The sequence below is a fragment of the Hippopotamus amphibius genome, chromosome 8, assembly GCF_030028045.1.
Source record: "Hippopotamus amphibius kiboko isolate mHipAmp2 chromosome 8, mHipAmp2.hap2, whole genome shotgun sequence".
Taxonomy (NCBI): domain Eukaryota; kingdom Metazoa; phylum Chordata; class Mammalia; order Artiodactyla; family Hippopotamidae; genus Hippopotamus; species Hippopotamus amphibius.
The window spans coordinates 15,835,583-15,851,514 of NC_080193.1; the positions used below are offsets into that span (position 1 = coordinate 15,835,583).

Here is a 15,932-nt window from a genome sequence, read left to right on the forward strand (position 1 = left end):
CTCCTTTTCCCTCATGTACAGTTCAAGTAAAGATCAAGAATCTTTTGTAAAATAGAAATTTACTATGTAAATGCTTGATGGAATCTTTCCCTGCCAGTGTAACTTCTGGAAGGTGCTTTCTCCATTTATTTAAAACTACCTGTGCAATTAAAAAGTACAATGCAAAAAAAAAAAAAGAAAGAAAGAAAAGAAAGGAAATCATTTAAAGATAACGAAAATCATAAATTTTTATTAGGTAAGTACTTTAGATTCAACCTGTCTTTAAAGCCTGCTCTTATTATTTACGTCAATGTATTCTCAAAACATAATGTGTTTGGAGGATAGGATTTAATGTATACCTTTTACACTATACCTGGAAATAAAGCAGCAATGCCCCTCAGACAAGGAGGGATCAGCACAGGTTCTGATTGATCATCTGCATATACAAAAACCGGGCTTTTCCTCAATTGAGATGCAACGGGCATTATAACCTTCCCATTTAGTCTGAAAGAGTCATGAGACTTTAGGCGGCTTTGCCGCTGGTAGCTACACAACAAGCATCATCTCTCTGGATCATTAGCAAAAAATAGTCTTGCCCTTCCTCCTCCCTCTGTGCATTTCTGGGCTGCTGGATACTCCATGATCCACACCAAACAGGCAGGGGGTCTGCAGTGCCAGGACATGACCAGCAGCATCAGCCCAGATGCACAAGAACATGTCAAGAATAAACAGGAGAATCAACGGAGACAAGAAACATTTTCGGTCCTTTGTAGGGACGGCTGTTTGTGAGTGTTCAGCCCTGGCTTGATGAGTCATTCATTAGGAAAGAAACGTGACCTTTTTCCTTTGATTCCAGGAAGACTGGTGGAGGGAGGGCATGGATTTCAAGAAGTCAATAAAATCAAAGACAGGGGCAGGAATAAGTTGTCGCCAAATCTGTTTAGATAGGATGTTCTTGGGGCAAGTGAGAACTAAGGGGTTGAGTGAAAAATAAGGAAACTGGTTAATAACAACAAGGATTTTGGGTGCAGTCACGTAATGCTTTTCACTCCTGGCTAAGCCAGTTTTCACACACACACACACACACACACACACATACACACACACAGTGGCGGGGTAGGGGAGAGAAGATGAAAAGAGAGAGACACCACAAAGAGGCATGAGAAAAGAAGAAAAAATTAACTTAGTTTTTTTTTCCTCCCGACTGCCCTCATCCCAAGCCCAATGAAAGAGGAGAAGTTAAGAGAGGAAAAAACAGAAGAGTAGATGAGCAGAGAAGGGCCAAGGAGGTTACAGTAATCAAGACAGTGTGAGACTAGAGTAAGAACAGAGCAGAATAAAGAGTTCTAAAATAGACCCGCATATACTTGGCCCATTTATACGCAACAAAGATGCCAGGTAATTCAATAGGGAATGGGAGGTCTTTACAACAAATGGTGCTGGGACAACTGGATACTCACGCCTTGACCCTTACCTCACACCATATGTGAAAATTAATGTGAGATGGATAATAAACCTGGATCATAAAAAACTATAAGAAAACAGGAGAATATCTTGGCAACTTTGTGATTTGCAAAGATTGCTTAGGATATAAAAAGCACTGAGCATAAAACAAAAAAATGTGGCACATTGACTCCATTAAAATGGAAAACTTTAGCTCTTTGAAAGACAGTTGTATGAAAGTGATAAGAGAGAGTTCAGATTGAGAGAAAATATCCATAATACATAACCTGATAAAGGGCCTACACTACAGTAATAAGAAAATAATTCGATTTAAAAATAGGCAAAAAAATTGAACAGGTAATTCACATAAAGAGAAATACTTGGACAGATAATTCACATAAAGAGAGAGAAATTACCAGGAAACATTCAATATCTTGAGTCTTGAGGGAAATGCAAATCAATTAATTAATTGGTGCAAATTAAAACACAATAAGATTCCACCTCACACCTATTAGAAAGGATAAAATTAGAAGCCTGACAATATCAAGTGGTGACAAGGATGTAGAACAAGGTTTCTCAGCCTTCACACTATTGATACTTTGGGCTGGATAATTCTCTCCTGGGAAGGGAGGGGAGGGGTGAAGGTGGAAGCTGTTCCATGCATTACATGATGTTCATCAGCACCCCTGGTCTCTACCCAGGAGCTAGATGCTAGCAGCATCCTCCCCCCAAGCTGTGACAACCCAAAATGTCTCCAGACATTGTCAAATGTCCACTGGGGGACAAACCTGCCCAACACTGAGAACCACTGATGCAGAGCCACTGACTTCCTATGCATTGCTGGTGGGCTATAAAATGTACAGCTGCTCTGGAAGACAGTGTGGCAGATCCTTATAAAGTTAAATATATGCATACACTATGACCTAGGAATTCTACTCATAGGTATTTACCCAAGAGAAATGAAAACATATGTTGACAAAAAAAGAAAAAAAGAAAAAAACACACACAAAAAAACTTGTACAGACTGTTCATAGCAGATTTATTCTCAATAGTCCCAAACTGAAAACACTCCAAATGTCTATCAATGTGAGTGTAGGGGTTTGAACTGTGTCCTAAAAAAGATACATTGGGACTTCCCTGGTGATCCAGTGGTTAAAACTTCACCTTCCAATTCAAGGGGTGTGGGTTGGACCCCTGGTCAGGGAGCTAAGATTCCCACATGTCTTGTGGCCAAAAAAGAAAACATAAAAATAAAACAAAACAAAACAAAAGCAGAAGCAACATTATAACAAATTCAGCAAAAACTTTAAAAATGGTCCACATGAAAAAAGAAATCTTTTGGGGAGACTTCCCTGGTGGCACAGTGGTTAAGAATCCACCTGCCAATGCAGGTGGCATAGGTGTGAGCCCTAGCCGGGGAAGATCGCACATGCCATGGAGCAACTAAGCCCGTGTGCCACAACCACTGAGCCCATGTGCCACAACTACTGAAGCCTGCGCACCTAGAGCTGGTGCTCCGCAACAAGAGAAGCCACCACACTGAGAGGCCCGCACACTGCAACGAAGAGTTGCTCCCACTCACCACAACTAGAGAAAGCCCACATGCAGCAACAAAGACCCAACGCAACAAAAAATAAATTAATTTTTTTAAATCTTTTTTTTTAAAAAAAAGGATATGCTGAAGTCCTAACCCCCAGGACCTATGAATGGGACCTTATCTAGAAATAGGGTCTTCGCAGATGTAATCAAGTTAAGATAAGAGTGGGCCCTAAATCTAATGACCACTGTCCTTATAAGAAGAGCAGAGGGTACACAGAGGGGAGAAGGCCACATATAGACAGAGGTAGAGACTAGACTGATGCAGTTACCAGCCCAGAAATGTCAGGGATTGCTAGCAGCCATCCATCAGAAGCTGGAAGAGGAAAGGAGGGATTCTTCTCTAGATCCTTCAAAGGAAGTAAGGCTCAGTTGTCACTTTGACTTCGCCTTCTGGCCTCCAGAACCGTGAGATAATAAATTTCTGTTGTTTTAAGCCACCAAGTTTACGTTACTTTGTTATGACAGCCCTAGGAAACAGGGCAAAATACAGTGAAAAGGGATAAACAAACTGTGGTATAGTCACACAATGAAATATTATTAACAGATAATAATAAAGGGACACAAAAGAATAAACTACTGATACACGCAACAACACAGGTTAATCTTGAAAGCATGATACTGGGTGAAGAAAGGCAGACACCAAAGAGTGTATGTACAATGCATGATTCCATTTATATGAAGTTTTATAAGAGATCTCAGCCATGTGAAAAAATCAGAATGGTGGTTGCCTTCAAGGAACAGGAAAATAATTGGAGAGGGGGGCACAAGGGAACTTTCCAGAGTGGATGAGAAATATCCTAAATCTTGATTGGGGTGGTGGGTATCTGGGGATATATATTTATCAAAATTCACTGAACTTGAAATTCGTGTTTTTTATTGTATGTAAATTAATGCTGCATTTTTAAAACTGGAAATAAAAAGGCTCATGAGAAAAGAAAACTGGGAAGTACGTGACCTTTTCACAATGATAAAAGGCAGAGAAGGAAAAGAGAGGGACAAAGCAAGGGGCTGTATCAGAAAAAGACCGACTGCAAACACTCCGGCAACTCTGTCCCCACCTCCAACAAGTTTTGTCACTCTGCTACACCTGTGCTTGCCACGGGTAAGTAAACTCGCAAATTCTCCACTGGAGGCCAAGTTCGCAGGGCTGCTCACAGCAAATTGGCCCAGGCAGACATCCCAGCTGCTGTCCATTATAACCTGGGATGGAACATTAACTTCTGAGAGGCCCCTCTGGCTCCCAGAGAGCCCCTAGCCTCCCCACACTTCAGGAATATTCCTGAAAACCTAAATGGCCAACTGAGAAAAACTCGAAACTCGGTGCCTGGTGAGCAACCTGTGAGGTCCCCCAGCGGCGGCATGGAACACTCCGAGCGTGGATAACAGCCCTGCAGCCGTCACCGCCCAGACAGCAGCAGGCTCTCTGAGCAGGCGATGCTGGGGACTTGGCCCGAGTGAGTCACAGACACTTAAGGGCTCAGGTAGGAAGCAGTGTCTGAGGCCAAAGCCTTCCACGCTGCCCGACCCACACCCAGGCCATGCCAGGGGGGCACTGCAAACATGGGGAGAGGACAACATCATTAACTTTGGCACCAGATAGCCCTGAGTTCAAGTGCCAAAACTGCTTCTTCCCTGGGCTCTTTACACCATCACTTCCTTACCTGAGAAATTGGGGAAATGCTAAGGTGCACACAGGCGGGGAGATGGCGCTCAGGAAATGCTGGGTTCCTCTTGTGAAAGCGGTTAGCAGCGCCCTAATGCTGGACTGCAAACTCCATGCAAATTTCATTCCTTGCTTACCAGAAAGTTCCCTGCTGGAGACTTCCTTTTCTGTGGACTTGCATTGGATAAAACACCTCTGGGCCCACCGTTGGGTTTGGGCTCGTAACTGCCCTTTGAGGGGATGCTGCTTTTGTCCCTCCCTGGGGTTCCTGGCTGCCTGAGTGACAGAGCCCCCCTCTCACACAGGCCTACTGCAGAAGCTCTAGGGAAGGGTCCCCACGAATTCACACTCGGGGCTGTGCTGGCCATGCAGGTTGACACATTTCTTGAATAGAATAGGGTATTAGGAACATTCACAATCTGAATTCCAGGCAAGGACAACTCTAAGAGATTTGTCAAAAAGAACAGTAAAAGATGTAGAAAACAAACTTATGGTTACCAGGGGGTGGGGGGAGGGTAAACTGGGAGATTGGGATTGACACATACACACTATTATATATAAAACAGATAACTAATAAGGACCAAATGTATAGCACATGGAACTCAATACTCTGTAATGGCCTATATGGGAAAAGAATCTAACAAAGAGTTGATATATGTATATGTATAACTGATTCACTTTGCTGTACACCTGAAGCTAACAACACTGTAAATCAACTACACTCCAATAATAATTAAATTTTAAAAAGAACAGTAAAGATTGTTTCCTCTGGCATCTGCCAGCTGCTTCCACATTACCCTAGTGACAGGAGCATGGCTGGAAACGATGGAACACGTGCCTTTGGCAAGGACAATGTCACTCACCTCCATCCCTGCCTTAAAGGAGCAAACTGGACAAGGGTCCTCCTTATGGAGCTTCTCTCGCATTCACTCTGTAATGGGAAGAATAGGGAGGGGTGGCTTCCGACGCTGGGGAAGCTGGGAGAATCATCCATCCAACCATTCAGTCATTCAACAAACACTTACTGAGCCTTTAACTCTGTACCCAGTGCTGTGTTAAGCAAAGAAGTGAAAGAGATGAATGAGACAGGGTCCCTCCTCTCAAAGAACTCACAGCCCAGGGTCTGGAAAAGAATAGAGACTTAAAACCTGCTGGAGAAAAAGTGCCAGGTACGGACACGGCGACTACAGAGGCAGCCTAGCGTACGCGAGGTCAGGAATTCAGCCTCTGGGCCAGATGCATATTACACTTGCCACTTCAGCTAAGGACAGGAGTCTGTAATGCATTCTCTGAAAGGGCCAAAGAGCAGATATTTCAGGCTTTGGTCGCAACCACTCAACTCTGCCACAGAAGTGTGAATGGATGTGACACATTCCAATAAAACTTTATTTACCTCAATTTCCTTCAGTACAAATGCAAGATGATAATACCTACTTCATGGGTGATAGAAGCTGATACACTGTGTAAAGCAGTTAACACTGTGCCCACAACATGGTACGGATGCAATAAATGTTAGCTGTTTCTATTATTATTATTACTATTACTATTATCATTCACACTATAGTAAGAACACAGAAGTATACAGGCAGAGGCAGAAAGGAGTGGAGGGACAGTTTGGTGTGCAGGAAACCATAGCCGATGTTACCTGTTTGAGCCTCTCTAACTCTACCTGTTAGAACAAGAACAAATCCAGCTAACTGCCCCCCAGGGCTGAGTTGCTGTCCAAAAAGCTCTCTGAAGAAAAAAAAAAAAAAAAGCTCTCTGAAGACTGGAAATTTCTCAGATCCTCACACACAGACTTTTGATGAAACAAAGGATGTAAGAAAATGAATTGGCGCCTTCCCTGGGCAAAGAACATGTTTCTTAGATATTCCTCCTCATCTTCACTGGAAACAAAATGCTTTCAGTCTCAGCATCTTGGAAAGTGACGTCAAAGCCAGTGCCAATCTCAGGTCCCGAGAGAGATGACATCCGACAGCTGGGTCTTCCTCCCCAGACACATCCCACCCTGACTTGGTGTTTAAAACCCAGGCTGGCAAGACGATATCCGCACACCTGTGCCTGATTCAGGGAACTGACACCGAAAGGCCATCTCTCTAATGTACGAATCAGGATCCCGAAACACGACCGGGGCTGGAAGGAAGGATTCGGTGACGGCTTCCTGACCATCACTAAGCACCACTCCAGAAAATTAACCTCGCCCGCTCTCGGCTTCCGGGAGCCCGGCCATGGTGGAAGGGGGCCCCTGCTGGAGGCCTAGAGAGTTATTAATATTTTTATTCTCCCTCTATTAATTTGAGTTAATAAATACCTCCAGCCTGAGGAGAGCAAGAGGAGGGGGCAGAGAGCTCACTGCTAGCAACCAGAGAGCCCCCGGCCACGCTCATTTTAAATTACAGAGTCTCGCTGGGGCCCATCGGGAGCTGCAGGCCAGGAGGCCGCCGGAGAAAGGGGGCGGCTCTAGCAGTGGGGTCGGGGACTCCCATCTCTGCCGTCAGCCGCCTGGAGCAGATGGCACGGCCGCCTGTTGACTTCTGTTCAGCAGTGTCACAAGAGCCACACTCTCCTGCGTCCCGGAAGGGACACTGCATACCTGAAAGAATTAATTAATGGAAAACAGAAAGCAAAGAGCTCAGAGCAACTGGACGGAGGCCCAGAGGCCGGAACGCCTCTTTGCTAAAATGATTCAAGACAGGTCACGCTCCTCCGCACTGAGAGTCCCTCTGGACGCTCCCTACCAAGCGCCTTGGGGAGAAACTCCAAACTCCCCAAGAGCTCCTGCCTCATCCTCCCTTCTCACCACACCCCCCCCCCCCCGCCCACTAAAGTCGGGCCACACAACTATTTTCAGGTCCCCAACCATCCCTCGCTTCCAGGCCTTTCCACCCACCATTCTGCTTGCACACCTTTCCCCCTCTCTCTTCACCTGGCCCACTCTCACTCACTCTACAGGTCTCATCTTAGGTCAGGAGCTGGCAAACTACAGCCCAAAGACCAAATCCGGCCAGCCACTTGTTTTTGTAAATAAAGTTTTATTGGAACAGAGCCACGCCCATTCATCTGCACAGCATCTACAGCAGCTTTCACTTAACAACTGCAGAGTTAGTGGATGCCAGAGAGACCACTGCGCTGCAGAGCGTCACGTATTTGCTACCTGACTCCTTAGAGGAAAAGTTGTCCGACTCCTACCTTAGATGATGGTTCCTCCAGGAAGCTGTCCCTGGCTCCCCCGAATACTTCAGATGACCCTCACCTGGGCTCCCTCAGTTCTAGTCTTACTTCCTTTGCTCCAGACCTTTCCCCACTAACTTATAATGTAGGTTTCTAGTCTGTCTCCTCTAAATCTTGAGCTCCTTGAAAGGAAGGCTAGGTTATTTTTTGTTCTGTTTGGTTTTGTTGTTGTTTTGGTTTTTGGTTTTTCTGCAACTCTGTTTCCCCCGCTTCTCATCCAGACCCTACATATCCTAAGCACTGAGAAATAAATTTTTCCGAATGAAAGAATGAGCAAATGAGTGAGTGTTTCATGCAGGGCTGGAGAGCCCAATAATACCACTAAATAGGCTACAACTAATTCAGGCTGTTGGCAACTTGGTCAGGACACTGCCCAGCAGCATTATTTTCCTGGATGAACAGAGAAAAGAGGGGAGGCCCAAACATGGGCCCATCCAACGAACAAAGAGGACCTAAAATATCTCCTGGGGAACTGCTCCCAGGGCAAACATAAGGGGAGAAGGGAGGAAAGTATCGTTAACCGTTGGGGATAGACTATTCTAAGCTGGGACCCATATTCTAAATCCTACTGTCATTTCCAAAGTAGCCCCTAAGGCCCTCTTTATCCCACTCAGCACATACTACTATTTTAGTCTGCTAACTTATCATTCTTTTCTGCTCAGTTGTAAGCTCCTGGAAAGTAGGGATCATTTTCTCACCAGGGAATCCCTGTAGGACTTGGCACCACATAGGCAAAAATGTATGACACATGAATGAATGAATAAATGAATGCATCTCAAAACATCAAATGCTTCCTTCTGGTACACAGCAGTACAGAACGTCAGGTGGGGCCTAATTTCACTCTGGGGTGGACCCAGGATTGGCCCCTGAACACAGGGGACACAGAAGAGAACACAGAAGTACGTTCTGTAAGGACAGTCGTGCCTGTTCCGTGGCTACCTGGCATGCGCAGGCTGAGGCCACACACCTGGCTTTAAACAGCCTCTCCTCCGTCACAGCCTCCAGTTTCTGGATGCATTTGTGGGGTCTTGGCTGCACCCAGACTAGTTCCTGACTTCTTCCTTGGCTTTCAAAGGCCTCACTTACAAGTACGCCTCCGTGCGACCACTCCAGCCCACACTGATACCACTCCTGCATCCTGGCTCCCACTGTCATAGATCAGGGTGCCGGGCAGCTGCCCCTATGACTCAAGCTGCCAGCTGAGAGCCAAACACAGTGGAGAAGTTGGCCCTGGCAGGAACTCTTCTGTCTTCCCATTTATCACAATAAAAGGATCCTTTTCAAATTCTATCACACAGGTCAGATAGCAAGATAGAGAACAGTGCCTCCTTTCAGTGTTTTCCAGAAATGACACCACTCTCTCAAGTGAATCGATCTGGGGCATTTAATTTGGCAACCTAGTGACATTCCCTCCCAGAAGGCTGGCGCCTGCAAGTGGAAGAACAGAGAGAGGGAGTGGAGAAGCAAAAACTCAACATCATGACCATGAAGAAAGATACAAAGGACCCATGAATTTTACTCAACGAATGAGGTCCATCAGGAAACCCTGCAGTTTCCTGTACGTAAGACAGACTTTTATTCCTAGGCACCTCAATCCTGAGTCTAATTCTAATGCTTTTCCTTTCACGATGGTAATAACAGCAATTATCATTACGCATTCAAAAGGAACCATGAATGAGTGAGTGAAACTCAATCATCAAATCTTTCCCTCTGGCATCCAGAGGTACAGTGTCAGGTGGGGCCTGGTTTCACTCTGTAAACACAGGTCACCAAAATCAGTGTCATGCAAAACCTATCACCCCACTTGTGGCCAAGCAGCCCTTGGTCTGCATAAACAATGGGCCTATAGGATGACACTTCCGAATGATTTGGGGAAAGTGCATCTATAAGATAATCACAGCACCACAGCCTGCCCTTCATAATAGAAGCTAAGAAATACGTTTAACAGCTTAAGGGTGGCACTCTTCCTCCAGCTTTTTCTTACCTGTCTTTGTTTCATATTTGAAGTCACATCCCCGACAAGAGAAGAAACATTTGCTCTAATCAATAAAACGAACGGCTTTGGGGAGGGATGGAAATGCATGAACGTTAATTAATCGAACATTCCAGTTTCAACTGACTGACAGTGCCTTTCCAAAGATGTTGTGTTAAGAAGGATTCTGAAGTCATACCAGGGTCCATGAAAAACGCCTGCCTCTGGAACTGGAAGGGGAACGGCCAATGTTATACACACCAGACATGCCAACCGTACCTCTGGTCATTCGACCATACCTGAATCAGGTCACATGGGCACTAAAATTTCTTCCCATTCTCTGTGCCCAGCCAACTCAGTCACATTCCACAGGGTGCCACTCAAATGTCACCTGATATCACTTATTTACATGAGCTTTCCTTGGCACTGTTCCCTTCTGCTTGGGGAAAAGAAACATTCCTTTGTTCGAAAATGTAAAGGGACTGACCCTGTAAACTACTTTTCCTTTAGCACTTTGACACTGACTAGGGGAATGTGCCTCCATGTTCATCTGTGCCCACCATGTTTATCCCCGGGCCTGGTCCACAGAAGGGACCCAGTAAATACCTGTTGAATTCATGCTCATTTGAACAAATTCCATCCCATTCTCATCTCATCTCAAGAAATTTTAAAACTAATAAGGAGTATGGATACATTTCCAGGGGAAATTCCAATGAGTTTATCCCAGAGTAGGAGAGTCTCCTCCCCACCAAGAACCAAGCTCGATGGCTTAGAGGGAAGCATGGAGATTCACCTGCTGAAGAGCCCCCCAGGGAAGCCTGTACCCCTGCCCAGGCTGTTATCCAGAATCTTCTACATTCAATTCAAAACACAACTTTCTACCTCCAGGAACTTGGGGGTGCGTTTCACCCCCACTGGAAAATTAAATCTAATCGTTTGTGGTGAGAATATAATTTCAAGGTGGTCCTTTCCAATCCTTACTCATCCTCGGAACCACTTTCTCAAGGTCTGCCATAGCTAAGCACTACCTTATTTGCTCACGGTTTCTTTACACTGACTTTTTATATTAGCCTCATCTTAAGCAACAAACAACACTGAACGCATCCTGGATCTGATGTTGTCAGCCACATGTTTTTTCTAATAACATTAAAGCATTAACATAATTTAAAATGTTTCAAGTTGCTCCATGTACCTCGTTAAGTCATCTTGCCCAGATGAGTCCCAGAGCATCCGAATCACTGCCCTGAAGTCTGATTCCACAAGCACACAGATACAGCAAGGTGGCAACCTTTCCCCTCTCCGGGACTCCAAGCACCAGCGATTCAAACCCAAGTCCTTCCTGGGTAGAAGTCAATGCTATCTGGGAAGCGGTAGAGCACAGCAAAAAAGGGAAAGGGATTTGGGGTCAGGGCTGTGTTTAAACTCTGGCTCCCACTTACAAGCTATGGCCCTAAGCAATCTGTCTACCCTCTCTGAGCCTCAGTTTCCTCATCTGTAAAATGGGGATTATAAAAGTAGCCACTTCACACGGTTGCTATAGGAATTAAATTTTAAAATGCATTTTAAGTAACTAGCATGGTGCTTGGGACATCATCAGCACCCAACAGATCATTGATGCTGTTATTATTACCAACATCCAGTCATTCGACAAGTACACACAGTGTCTGCTGTATTCTCACTATGCAACCAGTCGCGAGCAAGACCAGCGGGGTCCACACAGAGCTAGGAGCGGAAAGACAGTATAGGGAAGATGACAGATTAGAAAGAATTCTAAAGGGTGGTTGAAGACCGGGTGGGGTAAGCCATGAGGAGCCACCATGGGAGTGCTGGAAGCTTCTATGGGGGTGTAAGGAGCTGACAAAAGCCCTCCAACCCCACCCAGAGCACAAGATCAAGGAAGAGTTCCAGGAGGAAGCTGAGACATAGTTAGATGGACATAGTTTAGGTATGACTATTTTGAATTGATAGAGGCTGGCCCATTCCAGCCAGACAATGATAAAGAAAGATTAGGAAGACAACAATACCAGCTCAACACAAGCACTCTCCTGGCAAGCTTTACTTCAGCCACTGTTTCTTGGGGCCCTCTTGGGCAATCCCTCTCGGAGAATCCCCAGTCTCGCCATCCATCTGAGAAGAAGAGGAAGTAGAGGAAGAGGACCGTGCTGCCTTACCACTTTCCCCTACTGGCTCTGAAAACTTACCTGATGGTCAAGGGCGAAAGGTAAACAGGTGGCAGCATCAGCCTGATAATAAATTTGATTTGATGGACTCCAGGAAGAAACCAACCCCCGCCCCGCCACCCCAGGACCAAAATGTCTCGCCCATCACCAATCTCAGTACCTGAGTCTTCCCTTGATCCTTGAAAACACCAATCTCAAGGCGCTCCTCCCTCCCCCATTAAAATACAAATACTCAAATACTCCTGGCCCAGCAATTCTATTTCAAAAGATGTTTTGGAGAGAAACCCTTGCATGTAGGCACAAGGAAACAAGTATAAGAATCTTCACTGCAATACTGGTTGCAATAAGTAAAGGCTTAAAAGCAACCTACATGTCCATCAACAGGCGAATCAGTAAATAAGTAACTATGGTACATTTCTACAATGGAATATTATACAGCAGTTGAAAGTAAATAACATGAAGCTATGTACATATCAACATGGAGAGATCTCACAAACATGTCGAGTGAAGAAAAGCAAGAAAAAATGATATATACGTATTTACATACCAGTTATGTAAAAAGTTTAAGCACACAAAACAATACATACACACACACACAAAGGAAGGACACACTCTGAAATGAACCTGTGGCTGCTTCTGAGAAGAGGAGGCAGGAATGGGGTCGAGTTTTCAGAGGGATCTCCAACTTTATCTGTCAATTTTTGTTGTTATTGTTGGGGGGAAACAGCAATGTAAACAGAGCAAAATGTTAATGTATGTTCATTCTGAGTAGTGGGAACCTGTGTTCATTATATCATAATCATCGTGCTTTCCACACACTTCTTAACTTCTCAAAAAAATTACACCCCTAAGGGGATAACCCCTGAAGACTGTATTATGTTGAGTTAAGAGTCTAGGTACAGGGTCTTCCTAGGTGGCACCATGGTTAAGAATCTGCCTGCCAATGCAGGGGACATGGGTTCAAGCCCTGCCCCAGGAAGATATCACATGCCACAGAGCAGCTAAGCCTGTGCACCACAACTATTGAGCCTGCACCCTCGAGCCCGTGAGCCACAACTATTGAGCCTGTGTGCCGCAGCTACTGAAGCCCGAGCGCCTAGAGCCTGTGCTCCACAACAAGAGAAGCCACCACAATGAGGAGCTCGTGCACCACAATGAAGAGTAGCCCCTACTCGCCACAACTAGAGAAAGCCCATGTGCAGCAGTGAAGACCCAACACAGCCAATAAATAAATAAATAAAATAAAATAAAATAAAATAAAATAAAGAGCTGTTAAAAAAAAAAAAAAAGAGTCTAGGCACCAGAAAAGAAGAGACAGCCTCTGTGCCTCTGTGACAGCCAGCTGTGTCTGGCAGAGCCTGCCTGCCTACTGCTGTTAGAAGAAGATCAGGAGGTCTGAGGGTCATGAGCTAGCATATCATAATAACCCAGTGATGCCATTAATAATAAGAACTAACACTTACTTTGCACAAGGCATGGTGCTCAGCTCTTTACAGTGTCTTACACATGAAAAAAAAAAAAAAACAATCTGCCTTCAGACAGAGATTCCACATCTTCCTGTGCCAGAAAATAAGGCAACACCCAAAGAAAGATGAGGACACGTCTAAAGGATGCAGGAGCCAGTTTGAAGGGGCTTCCACAGGCCGAATCTGAGACAACTTGAGCAGCAAGATAAATAATGATATTATGTAAAGGATTATAACCTACTGAATAAGATAAGAATCCATGAGATTCCACTGACATAAATCAAGAAGGAGTAAGGGAAAGCTCTTTTTCACATGTGGAAGAAATGATGGAATTAGAAAATGACCATTTGGAAACCATCATAATAATAACTGAATCAGGCAAGAATCATCAGTGGAGGCTAAAAGGAGTGGTGAAATTCTGAGGAGTAACAAAGTATTTACATAGTTTCAAAGTATCTCCCCATAACACATTTACTCATTTTAATGCGCAAAATAATAACTTTCTTAGGGAGGAATCCAGCTGACACCACCTTCCCCAAACGATCATAATTAGCATCACCCGGAATGGGTCAAATCAACATGCGTTTCCTGCTGTGATGCACTGAGAATTCCACATGGCTTCTGTGGCATCCCTCCTAAACTGTATAACCTGAATCTAATCATAATGAAACATCAGATAAACCCAAACTGAGAGATGATCTACAAGATAAAGCACATCTCAGGGACTCTTCCAATTAAAGGAATCTAAGGGGTCATGAGAACTGGATTCATTGCCTGACCTGAATTTTTCTTTTGCTATTAAGAGCATTATGAAAACAACTGAGATCTGGACAAAGTCTGCGACTAGGTAAAAGTATCAGTGTTAATTTTCTGATTTGCAGAATTATACTGTAGTTATTTAAGAGAATGCTCTTGATTTTAGGAAATACACACCGAAGAAGGTAGGATTGAGGGGATATTTTGTCTGCCACTCATCCTCAAATGGTTCAGAAAGAAATATGGATGGACAGGCAGATGGATGAATGGGGAGATAAAGGGAGAAAGCGAGTGTGATAAAATATTAATGTTTGGGAACCTGAGTGAAGGGAATTAGGAAAGACTTCTTTGCACTATTCTTGCAACTTCTCTGCAAGCCTGAAATAATTTCAAAAACTTTTTTTAAACAGACTTTAAAGGACCTTTAAATAGACTTTTCCCTTCCAAGTATTTGAAGGCACAACCAACCCTGTCAATCTTTAAAATCTGGACAGGAGTAGAAGAAGACTCATCAATGAGTACCTCTCCTCTGAACAAAAGCCATCCCCCTGCAAGAATAATTATGTCATGAAGAAGTCCACATATCACATAACTGAGCCGAAATCTGTGATTGGAACGTGGTTGATAAATATCCTACTTCACTTGTACAAATTGTGGTTAGTCTGGCGAGTGCTTTCCTGGGGCCATAACATTTATTCAGTCACCTGTGTGAACTATTAAAGGGGACTGATCACCAAGCTAGACCCCTCCCTGCCATAGCATCTGAACCTCCAGCTTCTTCAGGTCAAGGTCAAGGACTTGTCTCTCCCATGTAATGCAATTAGCCAATCACCATGTGTCCCAAAAAATTAAACACACAGAAATCCTAACAACAAGTCTTTCGTGCACTGCTCAGGCTCCCGGCAGAGCTCCCCATCACCACGAGCCTCTGCTGAAGAAGCAAGCACACCCCATCTTCACTAACGAGTATTTAGATCACCCTCCAGCTCTGTGAGTGGCAACAGCAGGATCTGTCTTTGGATTCCAGTCCACTGCCGCCTTGATGCGCTCCCAGAGGGGAAAAGGGAAGAGCACAGATGAGAAGAACCAGATGACAAATGGCAAGAAGCAGAAGAGGGCTCCTTTCCTGCCTATAGGCAGGACTACGATGCTAGTATATACACACAATGACGTGTGTGGGTATATTCCTCGAATGCACACACAACAGTGTACACTCATCGCACTAAACCTTCACCAATAACTCTACTCTGTAACTACAATAACCATCTCCATTTTGCAGAAGAGGAAACTAATGCTCAGACAAGTTAAGTCATTTTTCCAGGGAAACGTGGCCAGGAGGTAGCATGGCTAGGATGTGAACTCAAGTCCGTTTGGCTCTATTGCCTGCACACTTAACCTTTAGGTTATGCTGGTTTTCTGTCACTGATGGACAAGTAAGCTCTAAAGTGGCAGGGATCTCAGATGCATAGCGGAGTCCTTTTAATTTGGGGGGGTGGGGGGAAGCAGAATATTCTCTGCTGCCTGGCTGCTTTCAACCTGGCTGCCAGGTTACAAACCAGGATGGTGACCTGGGAAGTGCCAAGAGCATTGCTTGAATTCTCTGACCCCCTTGCTTTTTTCCCACCACCCCCATCCACAGGTTC

At 44.7% G+C, this 15,932-nt stretch overlaps 1 protein-coding gene across 1 annotated transcript in view; it reads right to left on the reverse strand.

The window, feature by feature from the left end:
- Positions 1–15,932, reverse strand: part of KSR2 (kinase suppressor of ras 2) — a 399,544-nt gene that overhangs the window by 220,303 nt on the left and 163,309 nt on the right. The window lies entirely within an intron of this gene.